Source organism: Mytilus edulis, chromosome 4 (assembly GCF_963676685.1).
Source record: "Mytilus edulis chromosome 4, xbMytEdul2.2, whole genome shotgun sequence".
Classification (NCBI taxonomy): Eukaryota; Metazoa; Mollusca; class Bivalvia; order Mytilida; family Mytilidae; genus Mytilus; species Mytilus edulis.
The window spans coordinates 57,377,913-57,393,746 of record NC_092347.1 but is presented as its reverse complement, the minus strand read 5'-3'; the positions used below and the strand labels follow the sequence as shown (position 1 = coordinate 57,393,746).

At 31.6% G+C, this 15,834-nt stretch overlaps 1 long non-coding RNA gene across 6 annotated transcripts in view; it reads left to right on the top strand.

The window, feature by feature from the left end:
- The window catches only part of LOC139520034 (uncharacterized), a 34,136-nt gene extending 18,514 nt beyond the window's left edge, over positions 1–15,622 (top strand). The window contains exons 4-17 of one of the 6 annotated variants that reach the window (XR_011663796.1): positions 1,930–2,006; positions 2,329–2,579; positions 2,944–3,012; positions 4,364–4,569; positions 4,934–5,002; positions 5,356–5,558; positions 5,929–5,997; positions 6,350–6,552; positions 6,923–6,991; positions 7,356–7,554; positions 8,201–8,269; positions 8,618–8,685; positions 9,319–9,383; positions 10,130–15,622. This is a non-coding gene — a long non-coding RNA (uncharacterized lncRNA). Of the gene's footprint in view, positions 1–1,700; positions 2,007–2,328; positions 2,580–2,943; positions 3,013–4,363; positions 4,570–4,933; positions 5,003–5,355; positions 5,559–5,928; positions 5,998–6,349; positions 6,553–6,922; positions 6,992–7,343; positions 7,555–8,200; positions 8,270–8,617; positions 8,686–9,318; positions 9,384–10,129 lie in introns of those variants that run through there. The other 5 variants (XR_011663794.1, XR_011663793.1, XR_011663795.1 and 2 more) reach the window with 5 other exon arrangements.
- Positions 15,623–15,834: the final 212 nt, after the last annotated feature.

Here is a 15,834-nt window from a genome sequence, read left to right as displayed (position 1 = left end):
GTATGTCTTTTTGTCCAAATTTCCTCTAGGTGGCGTCAAAGGATCGGAACAGAAGGTATGTTAAGATAAGATTGTGTATATGTTTGTATGTCTTTTTGTCCAAATTTCCTCTAGGTGGTGTCCCAAGGATCGGAACAGAAGGTATGTTAAGATAAGATTGTGTATATGTTTGTATGTCTTTTTGTCCAAATTTCCTCTAGGTGGCGTCCAAGGATTGGAACAGAAGGTATGTTAAGATAAGATTGTGTATATTTTTGTATGTCTTTTTGTCCAAATTTCCTCTAGGTGGTGTCCCAAGGATCGGAACAGAAGGTATGTTAAGATAAGATTGTGTATATGTTTGTATGTCTTTTTGTCCAAATTTCCTCTAGGTGGCGTCAAAGGATCGGAACAGCAGGTATGTTAAGATAAGATTTTGTATATGTTTGTATGTCTTTTTGTCCAAATTTCCTCTAGGTGGCGTCCAAGGATCGGAACAGAAGGTAAGTTAAGATAAGATTGTGTATATGTTTGTATGCCTTTTGTCCAGGTTTCCTCTAGGTGGCGTCAAAGGATCGGAACAGAAGGTATGTTAAGATAAGATTGTGTATATGTTTGTATGTCTTTTTGTCCAAATTTCCTCTAGGTGGTGTCCCGAGGATCGGAACAGAAGGTATGTTAAGATAAGATTGTGTATATGTTTGTATGTCTTTTTGTCCAAATTTCCTCTAGGTGGCGTCAAAGGATTGGAACAGAAGGTATGTTAAGATGAGATTGTGTATATGTTTGTTTGTCTTTTTGTCTAAATTTCCTCTAGGTGGCGTCAAAGGATCGGAACAGAAGGTATGTTAAGATAAGATTGTGTATATGTTTGTATGTCTTTTTGTCCAAATTTCCTCTAGGTGGCGTCCAAGGATCGGAACAGAAGGTATGTTAAGATAAGATTGTGTATATGTTTGTATGTCTTTTTGTCCAAATTTCCTCTAGATGGCGTCCAAGGATCGGAACAGAAGGTATGTTAAGATAAGATTGTGTATATGTTTGTATGCCTTTTGTCCAAATTTCCTCTAGGTGGCGTCCAAGGATCGGAAGGACAGGTATGTTAAGATAAGATTGTGTATATGTTTGTATGTCTTTTTGTCCAAATTTCCTCTAGGTGGTGTCCAAGGATCGGAACAGAAGGTATGTTAAGATAAGATTGTGTATATGTTTGTATGTCTTTTTGTCCAAATTTCCTCTAGGTGGCGTCAAAGGATCGGAACAGCAGGTATGTTAAGATAAGATTGTGTATATGTTTGTATGTCTTTTTGTCCAAATTTCCTCTAGGTGGCGTCAAAGGATCGGAACAGAAGGTATGTTAAGATAAGATTGTGTATATGTTTGTATGTCTTTTTGTCCAAATTTCCTCTAGGTGGCGTCAAAGGATCGGAACAGAAGGTATGTTAAGATAAGATTGTGTATATGTTTGTTTGTCTTTTTGTCTAAATTTCCTCTAGGTGGCGTCAAAGGATCGGAACAGAAGGTATGTTAAGATAAGATTGTGTATATGTTTGTATGTCTTTTTGTCCAAATTTCCTCTAGGTGGTGTCCCAAGGATCGGAACAGAAGGTATGTTAAGATAAGATTGTGTATATGTTTGTATATAGATATAGGAAGATGTGGTGTGAGTGCCAATGAGACAACTCTCCATACAAATAACAATTTAAAAAGTAAATGTCTTTTTGTCCAAATTTCCTCTAGGTGGTGTCCCAAGGATAGGAACAGAAGGTATGTTAAGATAAGATTGTGTATATGTTTGTATGTCTTTTTGTCTAAATTTCCTCTAGGTGGCGTCCAAGGATCGGAACAGAAGGTATGTTAAGATAAGATTGTGTATATGTTTGTATGTCTTTTTGTCCAAATTTCCTCTAGGTGGCGTAAATATTAAGATGATTTAAGTTTGTATTACAGATGGAGGAGCCCAGATGAAAGTTCAGTCCTAGACCTGAAGGAAAATTGTTTCATTTTAGTTGCCAGATAATGATGATGTAAGTATTTGGTCATTACAATTGTGCTTAAAACTATTTTTTTTTAAACTTAGGTAATAGAAATTAGTAATCCCCCAATTTAGGATTTTAATTTTTTTAAACATGCATCACATTAATTTCTGAGTTAATTATTAAAACAAATAAACTCTTAATATTGACAATATGAAAATTTACATAATTATTTACATTGGGAAAATATGACTTTGTTTAGATTGTTCAAAATGTATACACATCAGATTGTTTTGGATAATTATCTGCATACATTAATTGGTATCATTAAACAGTCTTCATAATACTGATTAAAAGTTTTAATGAATTATAGGCAAAAAGAGCATAGACACAGAAAATTGCACCATTGACACAGATCTGGAAAGAAGCTTAAAATGAAGGACCAAGTTTCAGTCAAGATGGCAGATGAGTAGCAACTCCATGGAAGATGTTTACTAAGATCTTCAACCAAGTCCGAGGCTTTGCCATGTCAGCAATCAAGCAGCAAGGATAGCAGCTGGAATGAAGATTAATTATTACATTGATCTTCTACCAAGTCTGAGGCTTTGTCATGAAAGAAATAATGCAAGTATATTAAAGCCAATTAATTCTGTACATTATCAGGAAAAATGTGATAAAGTCTATAAGGATTATCTATAAGGCAACACACATTTTTGTTATTTTGCACAATTACAACACACAAAAAAAGATATTTATCAGTTTGATAAATGTTTTTCCGGTACACAAATAAAATTTAATGCCATGCAAAGGATAGAATTTTTACTTCAAGAGAGACTAGTGTAACAATAAACAGCAAGAATGTTTCTTTCAGTGGGAGATAACTCTCTATTACGCAATCAGAATACAGAATAAATTAATAAAAATTTAGGCTGTCAATTTAACAAATTTGTAAAATATATAATTTGTGTCAATTTTAATTCCTTTTTAGGTTATAAAACAGTGCCAATGTTTTCATGAAGGGGAGTAAGACTTGTGGTATAAAATATCTTAAATACAAGTACGTATATAATTCCTCTATTTAAATTTTTTTTATCATCATAAAATAAGTTTACAGAGAAAAAATGTGCACTGAGTATAGGCTTTAAGTTGTAAGAGGTCAAATGTTTTTTTGTTGTTGACTTAAGGTTCTAAAATTTTGAATTGATCACACTGATGTTAGACAGTAAAGACTTGTATGCAGGCATTGGCTAAACCATGAAATGAAGTACCAACAAAATTACAATTGTTTACCAAATAAGACGCTGAAAATGGCTCCATTGATGTAGTTCAGAATATGCAGCTTGAAGGAATATGCTTATTTCATTTATATTGACTAACAGCAGTCTTATAAATATAATCTATTTTATAATTTTAGTTTTGTTCCAGTAGCCAGCCAGTCCCAAGTTTCAGCCCAGATGGCAGATGAGAAGCAACTCCATGGAAGATGTTTACCTAGATCTTCAACCAAGTCTGAGGCTTTGTCATGTAAGGAATCAAGCAGCAAGGATAGCAGCTGGAATGAAGATTAATTATTACATTGATCTTCTACCAAGTCTGAGGCTTTGTCATGAAAGAAATAATGCAAGTATATTAAAGCCAATTAATTGTGTACATTATGAGGAAAAATGTGATAAAGTCTATAAGGATTATCTATAAGGCAACACACATTTTTGTTATTTTGCACAATTACAACACACAAAAAAAGATATTTATGAGTTTGATAAATGTTTTTCCGGTTCACGAATAAAATTTAATGCCATGCAAAGGATAGAATTTTTACTTCAAGAGAGACTAGTGTAACAATAAACAGCAAGAATGTTTCTTTCAGTGGGAGATAACTCTCTATTACGCAATCAGAATACAGAATAAATTAATAAAAATTTAGGCTGTCAATTTAACAAATTTGTAAAATATATAATTTGTGTCAATTTTAATTCCTTTTTAGGTTATAAAACAGTGCCAATGTTTTCATGAAGGGGAGTAAGACTTGTGGTATAAATTATCTTAAATACAAATACGTATATAATTCCTCTATTTAAATTTTTTTTATCATCATAAAATAAGTTTACAGAGAAAAAATGTGCACTGAGTAGGCTTTAAGTTGTAAGAGGTCAAATGTTTTTTTGTTGTTGACTTAAGGTTCTAAAATTTTGAATTGATCACACTGATGTTAGACAGTAAAGACTTGTATGCAGGCATTGGCTAAACCATGAAATGAAGTACCAACAAAATTACAATTGTTTACCAAATAAGACGCTGAAAATGGCTCCATTGATGTAGTTCAGAATATGCAGCTTGAAGGAATATGTCTATTTCATTTATATTGACTAACAGCAGTCTTATAAATATAATCTATTTTATAATTTTAGTTTTGTTCCAGTAGCCAGCCAGTCCCAAGTTTCAGCCTAGATGGCAGATGAGAAGCAACTCCATGGAAGATGTTTACCTAGATCTTCAACCAAGTCTGAGGCTTTGTCATGTAAGGAATCAAGCAGCAAGGATAGCAGCTGGAATGAAGATTAATTATTACATTGATCTTCTACCAAGTCTGAGGCTTTGTCATGAAAGAAATAATGCAAGTATATTAAAGCCAATTAATTGTGTACATTATGAGGAAAAATGTGATAAAGTTTATAAGGATTATCTATAAGGCAACACACATTTTTGTTATTTTGCACAATTACAACACACAAAAAAAGATATTTATCAGTTTGATAAATGTTTTTCCGGTTCACGAATAAAATTTAATGCCATGCAAAGGATAGAATTTTTACTTCAAGAGAGACTAGTGTAACAATAAACAGCAAGAATTTTTCTTTCAGTGGGAGATAACTCTCTATTACGCAATCAGAATACAGAATAAATTAATAAAAATTTAGGCTGTCAATTTAACAAATTTGTAAAATATATAATTTGTGTCAATTTTAATTCCTTTTTAGGTTATAAAACAGTGCCAATGTTTTCATGAAGGGGAGTAAGACTTGTGGTATAAAATATCTTAAATACCAGTACGTATATAATTCCTCTATTTAAACAAATTTTATCATCATAAAATAAGTTTACAGGGAAAAAATGTGCACTGAGTAGGCTTAAAGTTGTAAGAGGTCAAATGTTTTTTTGTTGTTGGCTAAAGGTTCTTAAATTTTGAATTGATCACACTGATGTCATTGTAAAGACTAATGTATGCAGACTTTGGCCAAACAACAAAATGAAGTACCAACAAAATTACAATTGTTCACCAAATAAGATGCTGAAAATGGCTCCATTGATGCAGGTCAGGATATGAAGCTTAAAGGAATGTCTATTTCATTTATATTGACCAGCAGCAGTTTTATAAATATAATCTAATTTATAATTTTAGTTTTTGTTCCAGTAGCCGGCCAGTCCCAAGTTTCAGTCTAGATGGCAGATGAATAGCAACTCCATGATAGATGTTTACCTAGATTAGCAAGTCCGAGGCTTTGCCATGTATGCAATCAAGCAGCAAAGATAGCAGCTGGAATGAAGATTAATTATTACATTGATCTTCAACCAAGTCTGAGGCTTTGTCATGAAAAAAATAATGCAAGTATATTCAAGCCAATTAGTTCTGTACATTATCAGGGAAAATGTGAGAAAGTTTATAAGGATTATCTATAAGGCAACACACATTTTTGTTATGTTGCACATTTACAACACACAAAAAAAGATATTTATCAGTTTGATAAATGTTTTTTCTGGTACACGAATAAAATTTAATGCCATGCAAAGTCAATCCTGATAGAATTTTTAATTCAAGGGAGACTAGTACAATAAACAGCAAGAATGTTTCTATCAGTGGGAGATAACTCACTATTACGCAATCAGAATACAGAATAAATTAATAAAAATTTAGACTGGCATTTAAATAAATTTGTAAAATATATAATTTGTGTCAATTTTAATTCCTTTTTAGGTTATAAAACAGTGCCAATGTTTTCATGAAGGGTAGTAAGACTTGTGGTATAAGATATCTTAAATACAAGTACGTATATAATTCCTCTATTTAAATTTTTTTTATCATCATAAAATAAGTTTACAGGGAAAAAATGTGCACTGAGTAGGCTTAAAGTTGTAAGAGGTCAAATGTTTTTTTGTTGTTGACTAAAGGTTCTAAAATTTGAATTGATCACACTGATGTCAATGTAAAGACTAATGTATGCAGACTTTGGCCAAACCACAAAATGAAGTACCAACAAAATTACAATTGTTCACCAAATAAGACACCGAAAATGGCTCCATTGATGCAGGTCAGGATATGAAGCTTGAAGGAATGTCTATTTCATTTATATTGACCAACAGCAGTCTTATAAATATAATCTAGTTGATAATTTTAGTTTTTGTTCCAGTAGCCGGCCAGTCCCAAGTTTCAGTCTAGCTGGCAGATGAATAGCAACTCCATGATAGATGTTTACCTAGATTAGCAAGTCCGAGGCTTTGCCATGTATGCAATCAAGCAGCAAAGATAGCAGCTGGAATGAAGATTAATTATTACATTGATCTTCAACCAAGTCTGAGGCTTTGTCATGAAAAAAATAATGCAAGTATATTCAAGCCAATTAGTTCTGTACATTATCAGGGAAAATGTGAGAAAGTTTATAAGGATTATCTATAAGGCAACACACATTTTTGTTATTTTGCACATTTACAACACACAAAAAAAGATATTTATCAGTTTGATAAATGTTTTTTCTGGTACACGAATAAAATTTAATGCCATGCAAAGTCAATCCTGATAGAATTTTTAATTCAAGGGAGACTAGTACAATAAACAGCAAGAATGTTTCTATCAGTGGGAGATAACTCACTATTACGCAATCAGAATACAGAATAAATTAATAAAAATTTAGACTGGCATTTAAATAAATTTGTAAAATATATAATTTGTGTCAATTTTAATTCCTTTTTAGGTTATAAAACAGTGCCAATGTTTTCATGAAGGGGAGTAAGACTTGTGGTATAAGATATCTTAAATACAAGTACGTATATAATTCCTCTATTTAAATTTTTTTTATCATCATAAAATAAGTTTACAGGGAAAAAATGTGCACTGAGTAGGCTTAAAGTTGTAAGAGGTCAAATGTTTTTTTGTTGTTGACTAAAGGTTCTAAAATTTGAATTGATCACACTGATGTCAATGTAAAGACTAATGTATGCAGACTTTGGCCAAACCACAAAATGAAGTACCAACAAAATTACAATTGTTCACCAAATAAGACACCGAAAATGGCTCCATTGATGCAGGTCAGGATATGAAGCTTGAAGGAATGTCTATTTCATTTATATTGACCAACAGCAGTCTTATAAATATAATCTAGTTGATAATTTTAGTTTTTGTTCCAGTAGCCGACCAGTACCAAGTTTCAGTCCAGATGGCAGATGAGTGAGTAGCAACTCCATGGAAGATGTTTACTTAAATCTTCAACCAAGTCCGAGGCTATGCCATGTAAACAATCAAGCAGCAAGGATAGCAGCTGGAAAGAAGATTAATTATTACATTGATCTTCAACCAAGTCTGAGGCTTTGTCATGAAAGAAATAATGCAAGTATATCCAAGCCAAATAGTTCTGTACATAATCAGGGAAAATGTGAGAAAGTCTATAAGGATTATCTATAAGGGAGCTACCATTTGATTTTTAGGGGGGGGGGGGGGCTAGGATGAAATTTGAAAATAAAGGCAGGACAGGATTTTGATTTAAAAAAAAAAGGCAGGATAACATTTGTTGTAAAAAAGTCAGGATAAGCTAAGAAAAAAAAAAGGCAGGACCGAATAGACTAAAAAATAAAAAGGCAGGACAGAGATAACAACTAAAAAAAAGGCAGGACACAATTTTTCATCCTAGCCCCCCCCCCCCCCCCCCCTCCCATAAAAATCAAATGGTAGCTCCCTAAGGCAACACACATTTTTGTTTTTTTTGCACATTTACAACACACAAAAAAAAGATATTTATCAGTTTGATAAAAAAAAATCTGTTACAAGAATAAAATTTGATATCCTGAAAAGTAAATCCTGATAGATTTTTTACTTCAAGGGAGACTAGTACAAGAAACAGCAAGAATTTTTCTTTCAGTGGGAGATAACTTTCTATTACACAATCAGAATACAGAATAGATTAATAAAAATTTAGGCTGGCAATTTAACAAATTTGTAAAATATATAAGTTGTGTCAATTTTAATTCCTTTTTAGGTTATAAAACAGTGCCAATGTTTTCATGAAGTGGAGTAAGACTTGTGGTATACGATATCTTAAATACAAGTACGTATATAATTCCTCTTTTTAAAAATTTTTTTATCATCATAAAATAAGTTTACAGGGAAAAAATGTGCACTGAGTAGGCTTAAAGTTGTAAGAGGTCAAATGTTTTTTTGTTGTTGACTAAAGGTTCTAAAATTTGAATTGATCACACTGGTGTCATTGTAAAGACTCATGTATGCAGACTTTGGCTAAACCACGAAATAAAGTACCAACAAAATTACAATTGTTTCTCAATGAATTGGTGCCCAAGAAAATAAAGAAATCTACAATTATAAGCAAACCATATTCCAACACTGATTCTATTTATTTTGTTAGAATTTTTTATTGACTAAACATTTTACTTTTCAGACTAGCAATAATTACTGCTTTTTGGTATGGATAGAGTTTTAGAATGATCATTGGAGCATACTTTTGAGGTAAGAAAGAACCATTGCATAGATTTATAAACTTGTTAATTACAGATAATGTAAATGCCCTTAAATTTTGTTTAAGTCTGTGACATTTAAGACAAAAGCTAGGCATGTGGGTTTCATAGAAGTCTAAGGGTGAAATGGGATTGGCTGATTTTTTATTAGCATGACACAGGAAAGTCAAGGGTCTGGGATTAGACGGAAAGCCATCATACTTGGTCAAATTGTTTTCCATCATGTGTAGTTGACCATAATGTACCACCATTTTGATTTGACAATTTTTAAAGAAGTTATGGGAAGTCTATCACAATTTTAAATATTATGAACAAAAATCAACTTCTGAACACAACTCCTCTAATTGTGACTCTTTTACAGAAAGCTCCTGTACGTCATTGGATTTTTTTCCCATCATGTAAAGTTATAAAAATAAGGAGATGTGGTATAACTGCTAATGAGACAACTATCCACCTAAGTTCAAATGAAGTGGATGGAAGCAAATTATTGTCACATTGATGTGTTCTCTGCATCTTCTTTGACCTTCATATGTTATATATCACCTATTTCTATATAGTGTACACAAGTATACCAACAGTGGTTACTTTTTTACTATTTTCAATGACTAAGTATTTTATTTTTCAGGTTAGCATTACAGCTTGTCCTTACAGATTGATGTTGGAAATGGCTATTAGAGTATACTTTAAAAGGTAAAGAACTATTTTATAGATTTTAAAAAAAATTCTATTTTTAAATCGTGTAAGTTCCGACAATTTTTATAATCTTTTTACAATTTAAAGTTCTCTGGAATGACATTTCAAGTTTTAGGAAGCGAAAAATTATCATTTTGAAGAGGGTGGTAAAGGGGGGCCCGGAACACGGAAACACGTGAAATAAAAATCGCAAAAACGTTGCACGGAAAACAAATATCGGGAAAAATGAGGCATGAGAAATACAATCAGCCGTTCTTGGAGATCATCTAGTCATTATATAATGGACATGATGACCTTGCAGTCACATTTTAGCGTCCGCTAGTTGCAACTGATTTGAAAGAAAAATATTATTCATAATAATTAATTTGATAGCAATTTTAGATATTCTGGAGACACATAATTTCAAACAATCTCCGGACTGACTTTGAATTTAGTCCCGGTTTACTTTTTAATCAAATGTTGGACCGGCACGAGAAATTAAGAGTACCGACACAAAACACGGAAAATAAATAAAGGAGAACATGAGGCACGCACATCAAACCAAACACGAGAAAACAAGAATTAAAATGTCAAAACACAAAAACACGTGAAATAAAAAGGCCAAAAACGTTGCACGAAAATAACCCTTTACCACCCTCTTTGAAAGTTTTTCTGCTTTAATTGTTATTCCCAGTTTGCTATTTGTTGCCTATTTCAGTTTCTTTAAATATTACAGAAAATTGAAAAGTGTATTTCTTTTTCAGATAATAATTACTGTGGCTGAAGGATATAATTGTGTGATTAATTCTACATACTCCTTAGAGATGTTGTGAAGGTTGTTAATATGTTGACAGCTTGGCATGCTCTCTTTGCAAGACATCAGATTTAAAATTCCCATTCTGACGGGACATGACTGCTAATTTGTATATCCTGCACTACCAAACAGATGCCTTACATTTGCAAGGATTTTACTGCCAGTCTGAAGAAGACCAAGAGTGACCATATTTCCCTTTGGGGTCTTTCTAACTCAACCGAACAGTTTCCAATATGAACGGTTCATATAAATCTTGCATAAACAAGAGCAAGAATGTAGATGATAAATTCTAAAATAATTAATGTAAAGATTTTCCATTTTCAACAAGAGTGGAAGTTTTAGTTAAGGTTAATGTATTGTGTTTTGAATTTTCACCTAAATTTCTTTTTCTCTCTTCCATTAAATGCTATGAATTTTTAAGTCCATGGTTCAAGTTTCTTAAACATCAATAACCATGTCAAACCTTCTTGGAATTTTGTGAAAAATTAAAAGCAGAAGCATATTTTTAATCAAAGATAGTATCAAAAGCAAAACTTGGAATTCAATTTTTTTGTATCTCACTTATAACTTGACTATAGTTTTTCCTGACAGTCTTAATTTACAAATTTTAGACATCAATAGAGTCATGGCTTCATAGAATTCTATTAAGCCTTAACATAAAAGAAAATACCAAAAGTAATATTTAAAAATTTTCAGTATTTTTCTGATAGATGAAATTAGTTTTGTTTTGCATTTATGATTTACATTTAGCCTTCGTTTTGTTATCCTCTTTAAGACACCAATAACAGCTAAAAAACCTCCTTTGAATGTTAACATAATTATCGTTGCACTTAGACTTTTTTATCATGTCAATTAAGCATATAAATAACCAAAAAGAATCAAATTTCTCTTTCCAATAGCTTCTATATGCACTTTTATATGTAAATATGTGTTATGGCCGAAATTGACCTCAACTTACAATTTTTTAGAAGCACCCCCCCTAAATTTTATTTAATGCATAAAATAACAAGCCCCCTTTTAATATACGGTGAAATGGGATAAAGTCAACTTGGTTATCAGAATTTGTGATTATCTCCCCTTATTAAAAAGAACTTGTGCCAGTGTAGGAATTTTACTGGAAATATTTCTTTGTAAAGGAAGGCTTTCAATACAATTCAAAGTAGTAAGCTGAAATCTGAAAGTAGGCGGCTATTTGACATGCAGACATAATAACTTGCTGCCTTAACGTCAGGGGGTAAATAGAGCAAAATCTTGCATTCTCGCAATCTCCTGGCATCAATCTTTCAAATTACATTTTTTATTATGTATGAAATTAGGGAAGTTCCTTTGCTTTGGGATATTTGTCAGATTTTCAGAATTCTCTAGTATTATTCATTTGAATGTCTAAATAAAAATTGCCCATTGACCCCCATTTTTCTATTTATAAATCTTTTACATGTATAATGATAAGCCATCTGTAAAAGTCTCATTAAATTTTAATAATTTTTTAATAGTTTTTCAGAACTTAAACTTGTCAATGATAAAGCTATGATAAGTCAAGAGAATATTTTTACCGAAAACTTGATTAAGAATGTTAAATAAAATATGTTTTTGCAAATTTGGACGACAATTAATTGCAATTATGTACTGTTTTAACAATAGAAGTAGTATAGACTTGCAAATCCATACCATTACAACACTGGAAGTAGTATGGTTGTCTGAGCGAAGCCAATTGGAAGCACGTACCTCTTAGTGAAGCTAATTGGGAGCACACCCTCTGCCTTGTTGCGAAGCTGATTGGAAGCAGTACATATATACCTCTGTCTGCAAAAGCTAATTAGAAGCAGTACCCCTGGCAGAGCGGTCCCAATTAGAGGCATGTAACTCTGAGGGAAGCCAATTGGAAGCATGTACCTCTACAAAATTTGATTAAAAAATATTCAACAAATTTTATTTAACATTCTTTTTAAAGTTTACTTTCATACCAACTCTCATTTTCTATTTATAATTACTCCCCTTGTTGACCTTGTGACATGCAAATTATCACTTTACCATTTAGTAGATCATTCTAATAAATTAACACGCTCAAGTATTGTTATAAGGGTAAAATATATTATTAATTTTAGTTTATGCACCTTTAACTTAACTTACTAAAACTTTTTGACAGCTTAGGTTCCTCAAGATCTATAGGGAGGCTGATATAAGTTTGTTATCAAGGGCATATGATACAGTAACAGGGGAGGTAATGATGTCGCTAATGTCAAATGTTACTTTTAGCCATGTCAAATAGTTACATATCAGGAAAAGACCCATTTTTTTACTGATTTAACATGAAAATGAATTCATGGACTCCTCTTTTCAAAAATTACATTAGGTTTTAATATGTCTTAGATTATTTGTGCCAATTAGAAGAAATCACCTATGGAATTTTTCTAAATAAGATAAATATACAGCCAATAATGATGTTTTTTTTTTTAATAAAATCATGTATTAAGATTAATTTGTGCCAATTTGAAGAAATCACCTGGGTGCTATAATTTAAATTAGATAAATATTCTAAGAAACCAAAATGTCTAGTATAAAAATGTCTGAAATTTGACCACTCATCTACCAAAGTAGCAAATGAAAGTACATGTATTATTACATATTTGAATTGACTAGGTGAATGAATAGCGTGTAAGCAAACTTTTGTGTTTTTTATTTTCAACAAATTTTTATTTAAATGTAAAATACAATAAAATAATTTTTTTTAGATTAAATTGTCAGAGGATGGGGTAGAATCATCAGTTCTTAAGTTTATGAATTTATAAGAACAGACTTTGCAATCATATCAGTTTGTTAATTAATATTTGTGATCTTGAAAAATCATGATATCCTTGAAATATAGAATAATTACTCATGGCACCAAATAGATTTGACTAGAAATTATTTTGTTATGTAGTAGTTTAAGTGAAAATGGAAACCCTTAATATTTCTTTTAACAGTTTTGAATTATAAACCTCATATATACTTTTAAAAAATTGTTTTAATAAATGAAGAATAAAGGTTTTTTTTTGTTTAAATTCAAATTGCTGATTTGACATGATAAATTCATTATTTTTATTTACATTCCCTATGTAAGCATAAAGCTTTAGATTAGAAAATTTTGAAAAAGAAAAAAAAAGTGTACCAGTAGTGAAAGGATTTATAATTTAAGAATGAATTCAAAGTTTTCCAATGTATATAGCTGCATACTAGGAATTGGTATTTGTTTACTTGACAAAAACAAGATTTTTATTTTCAGTCTTTTCGTATCATGTATAAAAAAAAATAGATTTCCAGAAAGTTGGCTTTTGAGGCTTGAACTTCTTCTCTTTACACTATTGAACCCTAACCAAAAAGATATACTAGTTTTCTCTGCCAATTAAAAGTGGTGTGTTTACAAACAATTCAAAAAGTTTTGCTATTTCAGTTATTATTTGGATATAAAATACTCTTTTACTTCAATAGAAACAAATCATCATAATTTCAATATCTCGGCCATCATAAGGACTCCCTGGTGAGAATGTGGGAGCCCTACAGTTTTCACTTTGTTCGTCTGTCTACAATTTTTGTAAATGCAAAATCTCCCCCCAGAAAGATGGGTAAATTAAAGCAATCTTTACCATTCACTGTGCTTCTAAGCACTTTGGTTACCCTTCTAGGGTTATGCCCCTTTACATATGGAAAAATTCCTGAATGTTTTCATTTCTGTTCTCCTAATGTAAGTTTGTCTCAACTAAATTTAAAAAAATGTATATATATAATGCTTATTACCACTAAACGCAGTTTAAGTTCAAATTTTGGCAGCTTCACTTTTACAGTTCTTTAGTTATGTCCCTTTATAACGTTATATGCTAGGGGGGGGGGGGGGGGGCATTTGCACATGATTGTGTATTTTGTTTTGAATAGTTCTCCTTTTTTATACTGTCCAAATAATACCTCCTGAGACCGTTCTTCCAAGCAAATAGTTTCAAAAAAGGTTTCCAAACATTTTTCCACTACATTGATTTTATCTCATTTTAAACACAGTTAACAATTATTTCATTAATTATCATTATAATGATTTTCTTTATGTGTATATTTTTATGCTTTTGAGTTGTACTCATGTATATTGTATGTAATAATTCCTGAGGCATAAAAGTATAGCAGGAATTGATTGTCTTCTTGCGTATGAGTAATACATGTACATGTAGGCGTAGGAATTTTAGTACCAATTATTTGGGTTGTAAAGTGACATCTTTATGTATTTTAGTTCTAGTTTGAAATCTGAACATTGTATTTTTAGGGATGTTTAAAGAACAAAGATTTGCATAATTTTGTATTTTGATATTGAATTAGTTTTATGTAAGTGGAATGGCTATTAAATATACAAACTTAATCGTATTTCTACTTTTGTACCAAATATTTTATAGCTGTAGTGCTTATGACAAGATTTCTCTTTTACTTACATATTTAGAAACAAAATTATTTTTTCTTTTTCTCATTTACCTAGTGAGGTCAAACACTAGGGTTTCACTGGCATTGACAAAAGGACACAAGTTTCCTAAAATAGGGTTTCCTGGTCGGACACGGAACATATTGGAATATGTATAATTTCTAACGTTTCGTAGTAAAGGGAGAAATTATTGAATATACGGTACTAGCGTAGTATTTTTATGAGTTCACGTCAGTAGTTATAAGACACGTGACTAACATTATGGCAGGAAATTTTTTCCCCTGAGATTATCACTTTCTAGCCCACTGCAGACAGGGCAACATTCAAGTTTCATTCATATTATGAATATACTTTGATACATGCATTTATATATTTTTCAAAACAATACACGTCCGAGTATGTCTCGTGAGACGATTTGTCGCATTGGGTCGCAGCATATATGACTGTTTCCTGACCCTTGGGTTGGACCCAGGTTTCCAGTTTCCCATTATTGGGTTTGTTTGGTTGTTCCTGGCCGGCGAGGTCGTTCATGATCGAGTTATTCATTTGTTCAGTTATTCAGTTTACATTCATGTCAACCATATTATATCTCTTGTTAGTACAAGGTTTATTTTACTAGCTCAGTTGAACCTAATAGTATTTTTCAAGTATATTTCAAGGTTTTTGTTATTAGGAGTAACTGTGTAATTGCTTTATTCATATGTTTTTATAAATATATATACATATCAAGACACATGTATGTAATTATTTAATAAATTCTGTTGTCCACTATGCTTGCTGGGCTATAGGCAACACTATATTATTGTATTCATTTATGCCTTATAATAGATATGAGCGTATAGGGTATACGTATAGTTATTCAAATGCAAAAGGTTGACATGAGATTATTTCTCTAGTACTGGTACAAGTTATTGAATTCATATTGTATAATATATGTTTATATTGATAATTTGTCTTATTAAATGGCAGCTCACAATATGCTGTACTCGAGCTAGTCAAGAAACATAAGTTGGTGTTGTGTTTTTCTTTAAGGAGTTTAAGGTTAAATGTATTTTGTGGAAAGAAGACTAATTTAAGATCCTATGTTCTTCAAGCTGTCTGAGTTATTGATAAAAATAAGATGTGGTATGATTGCCATTTAGGCTCAACTCTCCAAGAGAGACCAAATGACACTAAAATAAACAACCATAGGTCACGGTACTGCCTTCAACAATGAGCAA